Here is a 15,497-nt window from a genome sequence, read left to right on the forward strand (position 1 = left end):
GTAGTCAGATAGTAGTGAGAGCAGGGGACATCTCAAGGGCTTTGGTGCCTGGATTGGGAATACTCAAACAGCTGGGACCTGAAATACTTTGGGCACTTTGGATATTTCTATTTTCACATTTTTTTTTTTTAATTTTTCTTCTACATGGTGGCTTCAACATAGACATAATTATGCCATGATGGCTTTTTTTTTCTTGTTCAAGTATAATTAATATACAATATTCTATTAACTTCATGTGTACAATATAATGATTCAACAATTCTCTACATTTCTCAATAAATATACTCTTAATCCCCTTCACCTATTTTACCCATCCCCCACCCACTTCTCCTCTGGCAACCATCAATTTGTTCTATATATTTCTCTGGGTTTTCTTGTCTCTTTTTTTTTCTTTGTTTATTTTGTTTCTTAAATTTCACATATGAGTGAAATCATATAGTATTTGTCTTTCTCTAATTCATTTCACTTAGCATTATACCTTCTAGGTTCATCCATGTTGTTGCAAATGGCAAGATTTCATTATTTTTTATGGCTGAGTAATATTTTATCATCATTTATATCTATATCTATATCACTTATTTGTCCATTCATCTATTGATGCACACCTGGTTTGCTTTCATAATTTGGCTAGTGTAAATAAGGCTGCAATAAACAAAAGGGTGCATATATCTTTTCAAATTAGTGTTTTCATTTTCTTTGGGTAGTCATGTAATTACTGGATCATATGAAAATTCTATTTTTAATTTTTTGAGGAAACTCAATATTTTCCAGTGCCTGCACCAGTTTACATTGCCACTAATAGTGAATGGGTCCCCTTTTCTCCATATCCTCACCACTTGTTATTCCTTCTGTTTTTGATTTTAGACATTCTGACAGGTGTAAAGTGATATCTCATTGTGGTTTAAATTATGCATTTCCCTGATGATTAATGATGTTGAGCATTTTTTCATGTGTCTTTTGGCCATTTGTAAGCCCTCTTTGGAAAAATGTCTATTCAGGTCTTCTGCCCCTTTTTAATTGGATTATTATTATTATTATTATTATTTGGTGTTAAGTTGTATAAGTTCTTTTTATAAGTTCTTTATATATTTTGAATATTAACCTTTTATTGATATATCATTTGCAAATATCTTCTTCCATTCCTTTGCTGGGCAGAAGCCTTTTATTTTGATGTAGTCCCAGCAGTTTATTTTTGCTTTTATTTCTCTTGATTCAGGAGACATATCTATAAAAATGTTGCTATGGCTGATGTCAGAGAAATTACTGCATGTGCTATCACCTAGGATTATTATGGTTTCAGGCCTCACATTTAGGTCTTTAATCCATTTTGAGTTTATTTTTGCATATGGTGTAAGAAAGTGGTCCCATTTCATTCTTTTTCACGTAGCTGCCCAGTTTTCTCAATACCATTTGTTGAATAGACTGTTTTTTCCCCATTGTATATTCTTGTCTGCTTTGTCATAGATTAATTGACCATAAATGTGTGAGTTTATTTCTGGACTCTATTCTGTCCTATTGATGTATGTGTCTCTTTTTGTGGTAGTACCATGCTGTTTTGATTACTACAGCTTTGTAGTAGGTCTTAAAATCTGGGATTGTGATATTTCCAGCTTTTTCTTTTTTTTCCAAGATTGCTTTGGCTACTCAGGGTCTTTTGTGGTTCCATACAAATTTTAGGATTGTTTGTTCTAGTTCTGTGAAAAGTGCTGTTGGTATTTTGATAGAGATTGTATTAAATCTGTAGATTGCTTTGGATCATATGGATATTTTAATAATATTTGTTTTTTTTGATCCATAAGCATGGAATATATTTCTATTTTTTGTATGTTATCTTCAATTTATTTTTTAAGATTTTATTATTTATTTATTTGTTTATTTATTTATGTGAGAGAGAGTACAAGCCAGAGGAGGGGCAGAGGGAGAGGGAGGAGCAGACTCCCCACTGAGCAGGGAACCTGATGTGGGGCTCGATCCCAGTACCCCAGGATCATGACCTGACCTGAAGGCAGACACTTAACCAACTGAGCCACCCAGGTGCTCTGTTATCTTCAATTTCTTTCATCAAAGTTTTATAGTTTTCAGAATATAAATCTTTCACTTCCTTGGTTAAGTTTTATTCCATGGCATCTTAAGGCTCAAAAGGCACAGATTTTGAGAAAGCCAGGCAGAAGGATGCTGCCTTATCTTTTATGTTCTAGCCTCAGAATTCAACCAATGTTAACTTCCATTGTGGTCATTGACATGGCTAGATGCAAAGGGAGAAAAAAATAGACTTCAGCACTCTAAGTGTCCATGTCACATTGTAAGAAGAATAAGTTAAGTGGGCTATATTCAGGTAGCCATCTTTAAAATAGAGCCTTCACCACGCTGTGGCATATGTGGAAATAATATATGACTAAGATGCCATAACAGATCAGTGAGGAAAAGACAGACTATTCCATTAGTTGTGCTAAAACAACTAATTATATTTAAAAGAGGAAAAGATTGTGTCCTTATATCACCAACACCAAAATCAATTTCTGATTGATTAAGGAATAAAAGTGAATGACAAAACCTAGAAACTTAACAGAAGAATAACATTATGGCCTCAAAGTAAAGAAGGATTTTTTTAAAGACACACAAAACACTAAAGTGTTTGCCATAAAATATGAGATTAATTTAATTACATCAAACTAAGGATGTCTGCTTATGAAAATATGCAATAAAGAAAGTGGGAAAACAAACAAAAACTGGGAAAAGATATTTGAAACAGATAAAATGGACAAAATTTTAGTATCTAGAATATTTAAAGAATTCTCATAAACCAATAAGGACAAGACAAACAGCTCAACAGAAAACTGGGCAGAAGCATGAATAACCATTTCACATAAGAAAAGCAAAAGGACCATGAAAATATTTTTAAAAATTTCCTTAGGTATCAGAGATTCAAATTACTAACAAAATGAGATACACTAAAAAAATGGCAGAAATTCAGAAATCTGTTAAAATTAAAAAGTGTGATGATACCAAGATGTGGAACAGCCATAAGATTCATATTCTAATACTTTACTTATGAAAACTTGAAATTCTACAATCATTTTGGAAAACGATTTTGCACTCTTGGAAATTTGACCATACACATATTATATGATCCTGCAAAACAAGAGAATGGATTAATAAATTGTAAGACAGTTACAATTTTCAATGTTTGAAAATGAAAATGAATGAACCATAGCTACACACAGCAGTGTAGATAAACTCTGAATATAATATTGATGAAAAAAGCAAGTGACAGACTGCACATAATAAAATAAAATGTTTATAAATACCAAAAATATGCAAACCAAGTACATCATTTATGCATTCAGGAATAAGAGAAAACCTACTCAAAAAACAAAACACAAAAATTCCAAAACTCTAAGTGGATAGCAGACAGTGGAGTCAGGAGAAGAGAATAGGGATAGAAAAGGAGCACACAGGGAGATACAAAGGAATCATAATGCCTTATTTCTTAAGTGGAGTGGTGGGTTCATGGTTATTCATTTTCTTACTGTGGTTCATATCTTACATATATGTTAGCTATTTTAATCATATCAAATGATACCTGATCTACATAGAAATTAATACAAAGCATCTATTACCCAAATTATTGCATAACTATGCAAAGACATATGCCAAAGGACATTCATTGCAGCATTATTTTTAATGGCAACAGACTGGAAACGACCAAAATGTTCATATCAGGAGAGTAAATAAATTATGGTAAACATAAATTATAATGCTTTGCATCTATCACAAAGAATGTGGGATATTTGTATGTCCTTATATAGAAGTTAATCTTTGGTATACTGACTGAAAAAAGCAATTTGCACAGGAGGTTTAGAATATGATCCAATTTTTGTGAAAAGAAACACCTTAAATATATATAAATATATAAAATATATGTAATATATCACATATAATATATAAAATATATAAATATCAAAACATTTTAATATGTAAATATATAAACATTTGATATATATGATGCATATATTTACATAAATGTAGATGTACTTGTATGTATAAAAATTGCTAAAGAATACACAGTAAAATATTGATGTTAATTTCTTTAGAGTGTTAATGAGGGGAAAGGAGAACATACTTTTAACTCTCTATATTTCTTTTTTTTTCAAAAATCATGTATTTTTTTGTAAAAAAATATTTTAATGAAAATTAACTGCAAATCTCTCTTTCTGACCTCATTAGCAAACAAGGCCTGCCACAGCCAATGAATCCGCATTCTACTTTTTAAAAAATAATCCAGGCATTATACATGCTGAACTAAGAGTTATCTGCTATGACTTGGTTGGTAATGGACTCTGGTTATGATTTGGTGAGGAGGAAGTATATCAAAGAGAGTCCTTTTGTATATAAAGGCCATTATCAACTAACATGTTCTATCTCAGGGATTGATGAAATATCAGAAATAAATTAAAATGCATTTTTCTGTTCATGAGCAAAGTGATTTTTTTCCCACTTGTTGATAGCATTCTTATTTTTGTTGTTCTTGTATACCTTTTCCATCCAAATCAGGTCAACTGAAGCCCCTGTAAGTGTGCTTTTGCCATTGTTTCAAAGCAGTTACATGTTTTGAACTGCTGCTTATGTTCTTGTCTTCCAGAGAAGCTTGCCTCCCTTCCTCCTACGCTTTCTACTAGGCCTTGTATCAACAGGCTCACAGAATATAAGCATCTGAACAGACAATACATTATGTTTATATGAGTGTTTTCCCTATTATTCAATCCACTGACATTTTCCTTCTAAAGGACCTTGTTGGAAAAGCTGGCATTTTTCCCCCTGATGATGCTAGGGGCCATTTCATACACTAATGAAAGGTAGAATCAAGGTAGTACCATGCTGATCTTTCTGACCATTATACTTCTTTTCTATTATAACCCAAAGCTTTCTTTCTCAGGCCTTTCTTCTCTCTTACCCCCCATCAGTCATTCAAAAGTGTTCATTGACTTGTAAAGTATGAAAGATTAAGAAAAAATATTCCTGTTGTGAATCAAAGCCCAAAACTATCCACTTTCATTTTTTTTAAACAGTGTATTATAAATCTGAAAGAATCACCACAATAGCAGTATATACTGAAGAGTATAAAACATCAGGAGCTGAGAGTATACTGAGATTTTAAGGCTGCTCTTAGAAAACAGCCAAAAAGCCCCCATAAAACCCCACATTCTCCAAGTTGTGAAACAGAAGAGTAAAGAAGGTAATATTTGTAAATCATGTGTGATTTAAAGAGATAAAAACTTCAAAAGCAATATGAGGATTCCATGAGATCTGTAGAAAAATATGAATTACCTAAAGCATAGAATTAATAATTAGTTAAATAAATAAATATAGATGTCACAAGAAACTTTAGCATGAGTTGATGAGACATTCTGCAGTAGCTTAGGCATCCTCTGGTATATTTCCTAAAATGCACTTCATTGACAACTTTTAATCCTCTTTGGGCTCCTTTCCTACTCTCTATTTCTCCTCCCTCCTCCTCCTGTCGTTATCAGTACCCCTTCTGTTCACTGAATTTTTTACTTGCTAAAAATTGACTTTTGCTATTACTATTTGCCAGAGTAATTCCACAGTTGGTTCTACCACCTTACCTAATATTTCTTGGTCCTGACTTCCCACATTTGGCTTTTCTCCAGCTCTCATCACCTTTCTCAGGTTTAGTGTTCTTTTTTCCCTTCCCCTTCCTGTTGATGGCTGCCTGAGGCTACAGGGTAGCATTTTGGCTGCCATCCTACAGTAGCACCAGGCCATGTTATCTTTTGTTCCAGGCACCTGTGATTAGGACCACAGGAGGCTGTCACTTTGAGATACATGCAGAACAAATCATAATAAGATTTTTTAAAATTGATATGTGAGAGGTGTATCTTTTTCAGTATTAGTTTCTACTGCGAAGAAACACATTTCTATTAGAGATTTCCTGTAGTCAAGATAAATGCAAAAATAAAATCTAAGAAAATGGTTTAAAATTTAAATGGTTATTGGTCAAAATATTTTCATTTTCTGAGAAGTTTGTTTCTTACAGGTTAAAGTGCCTGATCCATCTAGAGTTGCTTGGGAATTGCCTTTGGAAGATATCAAACCTCCTGTAGTGTTAGCTTTTCAAATAATTGCTCTCAGTAACAGTTTAATGATGAACTGGTTGTCAATGTGGTAAATGTTTTCTCCTTTTGTCACAGCCATTTGCAAAGTAAAAATTACATGGGTTCATAAATATTAGACTCACTGTTAGAAATAGATTATTAGTAGGGGTGTCTGGGTGATTCAGTGGGTTGGGGGTCCAACTCTTGATTTCAGCTTGGGTCATGATCTCACTGTTGGGGGATCAAGCCCCACAATGGACTCCATGTTGTGTGTGGAGCCTTCTAAGGATTCTTTCTTTCCTTCTACCTCTGCCTCCCAACCCCACTTGCACCTGCTCTCTCTCTCTCTCTCTCTCTCTCTCTCTCTCTCAAAAAAGGAAGAAATAGATTACTAACTTCTATAATCCCCAAAGGTAGATCCATGCAATAGAGATAGATAGAGAACTGCAATTATTTCTTGGAGAACTAAGGCTTAGGTTCTTAAGCCAATTTGCTTCCATTAGAAAGTAGCAATATTGCAGTCTGAGAATATGGTGGAGTAGGAAGACCTTAAGCTCATCTCATCCCATGAATACTACCAGATAACACACAGATCAGTGTAAATAACCCAGAAAATGATCTGAAGACTTGCAGGACAAACTACACAACCAAAGGCAGAGAGGAGGCCCACATTGAAGAAGGTAGGAAGGGAGGAGGCATAACTTGGGAGCTAAGTAGACAGAACCATGGGGAGAGAGACAGTAGTTCAAAGAAGGGTGAAAAACAGACTGTAACACCAAGGAGCCCACGAAAGTTAGAGGAATTCCCATAACATTTGCTTTGAAAAGGAGATAAGCTGAATTTCATGAGTTCTTACAACCAGCAGGAATTAAAGCCTGGAATTTTAAAACTTGGCTTGGCTCCGGGGGAGCACCTGGGGCATTAGGAAGTGGAGTCCCCACCCTTAAAGAGGCAGGGGCCATTTTCCTCCCCTACCCCTCACCATAAACAAAAGGCCACGCACCAGAATCAGTACAGTGTTGACACTCACTACTTAACTTGCTTACACCAAACCCCACAATTTGGAGGCTCCATCTTTCCCAGTCACACTTGCCTCAGTCCCTGTGCTGCAGGCCCCTTGCCATAGAAGACCTGCACAAACCCCACCAACACCTCATCTCCTGACCTGCACATTTTGCAAGACCTCAGTTCTGGTGGCTGTGGCAGTGGCAGGTTTCATTTCCAAGAAAACCAGTACACAATTTCTTAAAAGTGCCCCACCCAGCTGGGGACAAAACCTTGTCCACAACAGGCAAAGAGAGCCTCTGAATACAACTGCACTGAAAGAAAAAGAGATTGGGACTCAACAGCAGGGCATAGGCAACACACACAGGAGACACTTCCTGAAATGCCAGGACCTAGAGAACAGGGGACACAGCATTGCAGGGCACTACAATACCTCTTCTTTATCAGGCCATTACATTTAAAAGCAAGAAATATACCTGACTTTCTCAACACACAGAAACAGACAGAGAGTTAGACAAATTGAGGAGACAGAGAAGTATGTCCAAAATGAAAGAACAGGACAAACTCATGGCCAGAGACCTTAATGAAATGAAGATAAATAATATTCCTGATAGAGAATTTAAATTTAAAGTAACGATCATAAAGATACTCACTGGACTTGAGAAAACAATGGAGGACATCAGTGAAACCCTTAAAAAAGAGACATAAAAGAACCAATCCAAGATAAAAAATGCAATAAATAAAATTGAAAATACACTTGATGGAATAAATAGCAGGCTCGAGGAAGCAGAGGAGCACATTAATGGCTTGGAAGACAGAGTAATGGAAGGTAATCAAGCTGGGAAAATGAGAGGGAAAATATGCAAATTGAGAATAATCTTAGAGAACTCAGTGGCACCAATGAGCATAAAAACATTCATGATAAGGATCCCAGAAGAAGAGAGAGCAAAGGGAGCAGAAAACGTATTTGAAGAAATAATAGCTGAAAACTTCTCTAATCTGGGGAAAGAAACAAATACTCAGATGCAGTAGGCACAGAGATTCCCCCCCAAAATAATCGACCCAAGGAGGGCCACACCAAGACACATAGCAATTAAAATGGCAAAAAGTCGTGATAAAGAAAAAAAATTAAAAGCAGCAACAGAAAAGAAGACTGTAACACATAAGGGAATCCTCATATGGCTATCAGTGGATTTTTCAGTGGAAACACTGCAGGGCAGAAGAGTGGCATGATATATTCAAAGAGCTAAGAGGAAACAACCTGTAACCAAGAATATTCCATTCAGTAAGGCTTGTGTTCAGAATAGAGAGATAGTTTCCCAGACAAACAAAAACTAAAGGAGTTCATGCCCGCTAATTCAGCTGGGCAAGATGTATTAAACAGAACTCTTTAAGGGGAAAGGAGATATAAAAAGTGACAAAGACAAGAAAGTATCAGAGAAAATCTCCAGAAACAATCATAAAACAAGTAATAAAATGGCAATAAACACATATCTATCAAATATCTTTGAATGTAAATAGACTAAATGCTTCAATCAAAAGATACAGGGTGATAAAATGGATAAAAAATAAAAAACAAGACCCATCTATGTGTGGTCTATAAGAGACTCATTTTATTTTATTTTATTTTCTCTTTTTTTATTAACATATAATGCATTATTTGTTTCAGGAGTATAGGTCTGTGATTCATCAGTCTTACACAATTCACAGTGCTCACCATAGCACATACCCTCCCCAGTGTCCATCGCCCAGCCACCCTATCCTTCCTAACCCTTTCCACTCCAGCAACCCTCAGTTTGTTTCCTGAGATTAAGAGTCTCTTATTGTTTGTCTCCCTCTCTGGTTTCATCTTGTTTCATTTTTCCCTCCCTTCCCTTATGATCCACCATCTTGTTTCTCAAATTCCTCATATCATTGAGATCATATGATAACTGTCTTTCTATAAGAGACTAATTTTAGACCTAAAGACACCAGCAGATTGAAAGTGACAATAACAATCTCAGGAGGATTCTACCTGTCACCATTACTGCAGCTCACTTCTTGCTTTTTCTTGGTTCATCAGGTCTATCGGGGCTGGATTATTTCACTGACGGCAGTTTTTTGACCCCTTCCTCAGCTGGCGACCAAGCTTGCTTTTTGTTTGAGAAGTCTTTTTTGATGAACAGATGATCCTCCATTTCCTCAACTGTCAACAGGAGGGGGAAAAAGATACACAGTCACTCATTAATGCCCTGGAGAAACATGGATGTGTTACACACTGTGACCCTTCAGTGCATATGGGTGTAAAATGAAAGCTGGAGTAGAAATACTTATATCAGATTTCCCAAAGATGGGGGTCTGCTGTCTTATTCCCTCTGTGAAGGTGATGGCCAAAACCAGAGTAGGAGGCCAAGTCCAGTGCTTGTCTGAAGCCAAGAGAAAGGAAGCCTTCTGAAGTCAAGGTGAGCTTCTTTGGACCACAAAACGTGTCCATCCCTAGAAGTTGTTCCCACAGCCTGCACTGAAGGGTCAGTGGAGAAGGAGGCACAAACACTTGCCCAGGACAAAGAGGAAACCCATTTAGTGCCCATTTCCTGACCTAGAGAGCTCATCCCATTCATCAAGTCTGAGAGTGTAACATGCCCGTGTTTCTCCAAGACATTAACGAGGGACTATGTATCTTTATCCTCCTCCTGTTGACAGATGAGAACACAGCGGATCATCTGTTCATCTAAGAAGCCTTTGAGCACCTGTTTTGTGGGATACCTCAGCCTGATGAATGGCCTGGTGGGAGGGTCACAGAGGAGGTCACACAACATTTAAAAGCCCAGGCTTTGGGGCTGACGGACCTAAGGTCAAATCCCAGCTCTCTTCCAAGGGACCTTCTCTTTCCCATCCTCCCCTGGATGATCTCTCTGGCTGGGATAGAAATGTCCTCCTCCCAAGCAAAGACTTGCTAAAGTACATGGGAAGAGGCAGCTTTGGAATACATAAGCCTGGGCATGGTTTTTGTCTATATCTCATAGCTGGGTGGATTCAGGGGGAACTTAGCTTGCATATTGACATATTAATCAGTGCTCCTCTGGTAACAAGGGACAAAAACCCATCTTAAACCAGCTTAAGCTAAAGAAGAAAATGTATTGTGTCTTGTCACCAAACTGCAGAAGTGACTGGAGTTTCAAATGAGTGATTTGTGTTCTCATTCTCTCTGATTCTCATCTCTGCTTGTCTCTGCCTTAGCTTCATTCTTCCAAACAGACTGACTTTGGTGCCAGGGTTTGTGTTTATTGGTAACAGTGGGCTTACAGACTGCCAATGTCATAACCCAGGGGAAACATTTCTTTCTCCTAACTTCGTTCTATAAGAATCCAAAGAGGGATGCCTACATGGCTCAGTCAATTAAGTGTCCAACTCTTGATTTCAACTTAAGTCATGATCTCAGGTTTGTAAGATCGAGCCCTACATTGGACTTCACAACGGGTATGGAGCCTGCTTAAGATTCTTTCTCTCCATCTCTCTCTGCCCACCCTCCTTCTTTCCCTCTCAAAAAAAAAAAAAAAAAATCCAAAGAGTGGGCCATGAGCCCTTCCCTGGAGCAATCAATCACTGGTTGGCTGGAGGGAAAATATAATTGGCCCTGCCAAGGTCAATGCCTCCCTATGGTCAGAAAGGGTAAGATTTGTTAATAGATAAGCAGGAAGAGGTAGTGCTTTGAAGGTGCACACAATATCATTATAGCCACCCCTTCACTCCAAAGTGGACATGTGTATGTACATGCACATGTACACTCTCACTATTGTTATTTTGATTATAAAAATTTCATTTTACATGATCCACTGCCCCACATATAGCCAAATGCACTCACACTCACCTTAAGGTCAAACTACCCAAAGTCATAGCACAAACAACTCCAAGCCCAGCATATCTGAGGCATTAGTCTTTCTCCCCATCAGGTCTCAGTGTTTCTTTTTATTTTTTTCTTTTTTTTAAATTATACTGTCATTCAAAATATTTAATCAACTGTCATCAAAGATTACTAGTCATATTACATGCCATGATTAGCTTTCTATAAACAACTTCCTTTCTGTGTGAAAACAGTTTCAATGAAATAAAAAATAAAACTATATTAAGCAAAGAAATTTATTAACCTTGCTTCAAATTTTATTCCCAGATTTCTTCAGTTTAATTAGCTGCAAAGAATGAATTGTGTATAAGCAAAAACTGAAAAGAGCTGTAGTATCCAAGGGGCTTGGGTTTAAAAATATTAGAGATGTAGATTTTATTAGATCCATGAACAAAAGTTTAAAAAGCAGTCATAATCTAAAATAGCAGCTCCCCGTAACTTCTTCAAGTATTATCTTCTTCAGAATTTGACATGATTTAGTTTGCTTTATTCTTGGAAGCTTCATCAAAATTCTCCATAAGATTTGGAACTTCATCATTGTCATCTTCTCTGATAACTAGTAGTGCTTTTCCATCCACAGATTGTTTGGGCAGAGCTTCAGCTAGTCTTCTTAAATTAGTCAGACTGTCTGCACAAAGTTTGTTTAAGATATTGGGTAAAATTTCTGTCAGGTGATTTGCCTTGGTATGGCCTGTGATGGTAAAAGTGTTCACTGCCAGGAATGCCTGAACTTTAGGGTCGTTAAAATGGATCACTGTTCCTTGGTTTGTGAACATATTTACTTCTTCAATATCAGAGATGATGTTTCCCCCTAACTTCTTTAAGGAGAACTGAAGTTTTTGTTTTGTTTTGTTTTGTTTTGTTTTGTTGTTGTTTTATCATTTGCTCTAGCTGTTCTATAAACCACCTTCTTCGGTGAGCAGTTCCTTTCCCACCAATGTGCACCTCTGCTTTTGTTTTATAACCACTAAACCAGCCTTACAAAAATGTAAAAGAAGACTCTTTGAGTGGAAGAGAAGGACAATAAGTAAGAGTATGAAAAGTAAAAAAAAAAAAAAAAAAGAAAGTAAAAATAAATGCATTTGTAAATATCAGTCAAGAGATTTACAAAATAAAAGGATGCAAAATATGATATCATATACCTAGAACTGTTTGGGGGGAGAGAAGTAAAGAGTGATTTCAACTTAAATGAAAACCAACTTAAAATAGACTGCTATATGCAGAAGATGTTATAAACAAACCTAATGGTAACCACAAATTAAAAACAAACAAACAAAAAACAGTAATAGAGGAGCACCTGTGTGGCTCAATCAGTTAAGTGTCTGCCTTGGGCTCAGGTCATGATCCCAGGGTCCTGGGATCGAGCCCCATGTTGGGCTCCCTGCTCAACATGGAGTCTGCTTCTCTCTTTCTCCCTCTGACCCTCCCCCTTGCTCTTGCTCTCATTCTCTCTCTCTCAAATGAATAAATAAAAAATCTTTTAAAAAATCGGGAATTGATAGGGAAAGAATAAAGAAAAAAGCATACAAGTATATCACTAAAGAAAGCCAACAAACCATGAAAGAGAGCAAGAGAAGAAATGATCAGAGAAATACTACAAAACAAACCACAAAACAAATAAAATGGCAACAAATACTTATCTAACAATAATTACTTAGAAAGTAAATAGGCTAAATGATCCAATCATAAAACATAGGGAGACAGAGTAGAAAAAAAAAAAAAAAAAAACAAGACCCATCTCTATGTTAGCTTACAAGAGACTCATGGCATTTTTTTTCGGATTTTTCTTTAAATTCTAGTTAGTTAACATATAGTGTAATACTGGTTTCAGGAGTAGAATTTAGTGATTCATCACTTACATATAACACCCAATGCTCAACACAAGTGCCTTCTGTAATACCCATCACATACTTAGCCCATCCTCTGCCCACCTCTCTTCCATCAACCCTCAGATTATTCCCTATAGTTGAGAGTCTCTTATGGTTTGCTTCCTCCTCTTTTTTTTTTCCTTTCCACTATACTCATCTGTTTTGTTTCTTAAATTCCACATATAAGTGAAAACATGGTATTTGTCTTTCTCTGGCTGACTTACTTTGCTTAGCATAATACACTCTATATCCATTCATGTCGTTGCAAATGGCAATATTTCATTCTATTTTTATGGTGGACACACACACACACACACACACACACACACATTTGGGCTCTTTACATCATTTGGCTATTGTTGATAGTGCTACTGTAAACATCAAGGTACATGTGTCCCTTTGAATTAGCATTTTTATATCTTTTGGGTAAACACCTGGTAGTGAAATTGTTAGATGGTGGGGTAGTTCTACTTGTAACTTTCTGAGGAAACTCCATACTGTTTTCCAGAGTGGCTGCACCAGTTTGCATTCCCACAAATAGTGTAAGAGGGTTCCCCTTTCTCTAATCCTCACCAATATCTGTTGTTTCCTGTGTTGCTAATTTAGTCATTCTGACAGGTGTGCAGTTCTATCTCATCATGGTTTTGATTTGTATTTACCTGATAATGAGTGATGTTGAGCATCTTTTCATGTGTCTGTTAACCATCTGTATGTCTTCTTTGGAAAAATGGCTATTCACATCTTCTGTCCATTTATTAACTGGATTATTTGTTTTTGAGCTGTTGAGTTTGATAAGTTCTTTATAGATTTTGGATACTAACCTTTTATCAGATATGTTATTTGTAAATATATTCTCCAAAGTAAGATGAAGAAGGTCACTATATCATAATATAAGGGACTATCAAACAAGAATATCTAACAATTGTAAATAATTATGCACTCAACAAGGCAGCACCCAAATACATAAAACTGTTAATAAAAAATTTCAAGTAACTAATCAATAGTAATACAATAATACCAGGGAACTCTAACACCACACTTACATCAATGGACAGATCATCCAAACAAAAAAATCAACAAGGAAAATGTGAATTTGAATGATAAACTGGACTACATGGATTTAACAGTTATATTCAGAATATTCCATCTTAAAATGGCAGAATACACATTCATTTCAAGTACACATGGAACATTCTCCAGAATAGATCACATGTTAGGCCACAAAACAAGTCTCAACAAATTGAAAATGATCAGTCATATCATGTATATTTTCTTGACACAACACAAGAAAAAATCTGGAAAGACCACAAATAACATGCTTGCTAAACAACAAATAAGTCAACCAAGGAATCAAACAAGAAATTTAAAAATCACATGGAAATTAAAAACACAATGGCCCAAAACTTTTGGGATGCAGGAAAAGTGGTTCTAAGAGGGAAGTTTATAGCAATACAGGCCTAACTCAAGAAGCAAGAAAAATCTCAAATAAACAACCTAACCTTACACCTAAAGGAGCTAAAAAAAGAACAACAAACAGAACTCCAAACCAGCAGAAGGAAGGAAATAATAAAGATTAAAGCATAAATAAATAACATAGAAACTAAAAGAAAAAAAATAGTAATAGTAGAACAGATTAATGAAACCAGGAGCTGGTCCTTTGAAAAGATGAACAAAATGGATAAAACTTTACCCAGACTCATCAAAAAGAGAGAGATAGAGAGAGGACCAAAATAAACAAAATCTTGAATGAAAGAGGAGAGACAACAACCAGCACAAAAGAAATACAAATAATTGTAAGAGAGTGTTATTAAAATTATATGTCAACAAATTAGACAACCTAGAAGAAACGGATAAATTCCTAGAAACATATAAACTACCAAAACCAAAGCAGGAAAGAAATACAAAATTTGAACAGACCAATTACCAGCAATGCAATTCAATCAGTAATAAAAAAGTTCCCAACAAACAAAAGCCTAGGACCAGACAGAATCACAAGCAAATTCTACCAAACATTTAAAGAAGAGTTAATACTTATTCCTCTTAAACTATTCCAAAAAATAGAAGAGGAAGGAAATTTCCAAATTCATTCTATCACCCAGATACCAAAACTATATAAAAACACACACACAAAAAAATAGATAGAGATAGAGATGACTACAGGCAATATCTCTGATGAACATAGATGCAAAAATCCTCAACAAAATAGTGCCAAACCAAATCCAACAATACATTAAACACACACACACAAACACACACACACACACACACACACACACACAAAAGGGCACCAGGGTGGCTCAGTCGTTAAGCGTCTGCTCAGGTCACGGTCCCAGGGTCCTGGAATCGAGCCCCGCATCGGACTCCCTGCTCAGCAGGAAGCCTGATTCTCCCTCTCCCACTCGTATTCCCTCTCTCGCTGTGTCTCTCTCTGTCAAATAAATAAATAAAATCTTAAAAAAAACATTTACCATGATCAAGTGTGATTTATTCCCAGATTGTAAGTGTGGTTCAATATCTGAAAATCAATCAAGGTGATACATCCCATCAATAAGAGAAAGGATAAAAATCATATGACCATTTCAATAAACAAAGAAAAAGCATTTGATGAAGTACAATATCCATTCA

At 36.0% G+C, this 15,497-nt stretch overlaps 1 pseudogene; it reads right to left on the reverse strand.

The window, feature by feature from the left end:
- Positions 1-11,480: 11,480 nt before the first annotated feature.
- LOC148163061 (transcription factor BTF3 pseudogene) lies at positions 11,481-11,780 on the reverse strand (annotated as a pseudogene).
- Between the last annotated feature and the right edge of the window lie 3,717 nt (positions 11,781-15,497).

Source organism: Eumetopias jubatus, unplaced genomic scaffold, assembly GCF_037043125.1.
Source record: "Eumetopias jubatus isolate StellerSeaLion01/CBP00866 unplaced genomic scaffold, mEumJub1_p1.0 scaffold_11, whole genome shotgun sequence".
Taxonomy (NCBI): domain Eukaryota; kingdom Metazoa; phylum Chordata; class Mammalia; order Carnivora; family Otariidae; genus Eumetopias; species Eumetopias jubatus.